Here is a 679-nt window from a genome sequence, read left to right as displayed (position 1 = left end):
AATAGTTCTTCATAGATTTGGGTGAATTACCCTCTTGAAGTTGTTCCTCATCCAGGCCAGTATTACTGCCTCATCTCATGTCCCGCATACCTTGTCCTACTGCCACTTCTTCGCCAATTCGCCCTTCTCTGTTTTCCCGGGGCACAGCAGGCCGTCTCGCCCTCCTCGCCGGCTATATAAACATGGCAATTCCTCTTCAGCATACAGTGCATTGCGACAGTCAATCCTGTAAACATGAAGCTGGTAAGTACTGAAGCACCAACGAGAATTATATCGTGTTCTAGTGCATGTTTCTTGCATTATTTTATCTGCGGGACAAGTTTAGGCTTGCTTGATTTGCAAATATGCATATGTCTAATAGTGGAACTTGCTTCGTTAATTCAACAACAGGTTGAAAATGTCCAACACACTCTTCACTTTATATAAATGCCTTGAATGACATTTTTACATGATAGTCTTGAAGGGATGCTAGGAAAAAGATACAGTAACAAGATATCATGACAGGTCGTATTTGTCATGTGACATCATTATGCTTGCTAACTAGAACTGATAAATATCTCTGACAAACAGCTGAGCCGGCGTTCCCATTTTGCTGAGTGAGGCAAACGAATTCAGCTCGGCGGTGTTTCCTAATCCAGCCACTTTCCTCCTTTCACCCGAAGATCTTCCTCGTCTGCCT

The sequence above is a fragment of the Penaeus monodon genome, chromosome 32, assembly GCF_015228065.2.
Source record: "Penaeus monodon isolate SGIC_2016 chromosome 32, NSTDA_Pmon_1, whole genome shotgun sequence".
NCBI lineage: Eukaryota > Metazoa > Arthropoda > Malacostraca > Decapoda > Penaeidae > Penaeus > Penaeus monodon.
Note: the sequence above shows the minus strand (reverse complement) of the source record.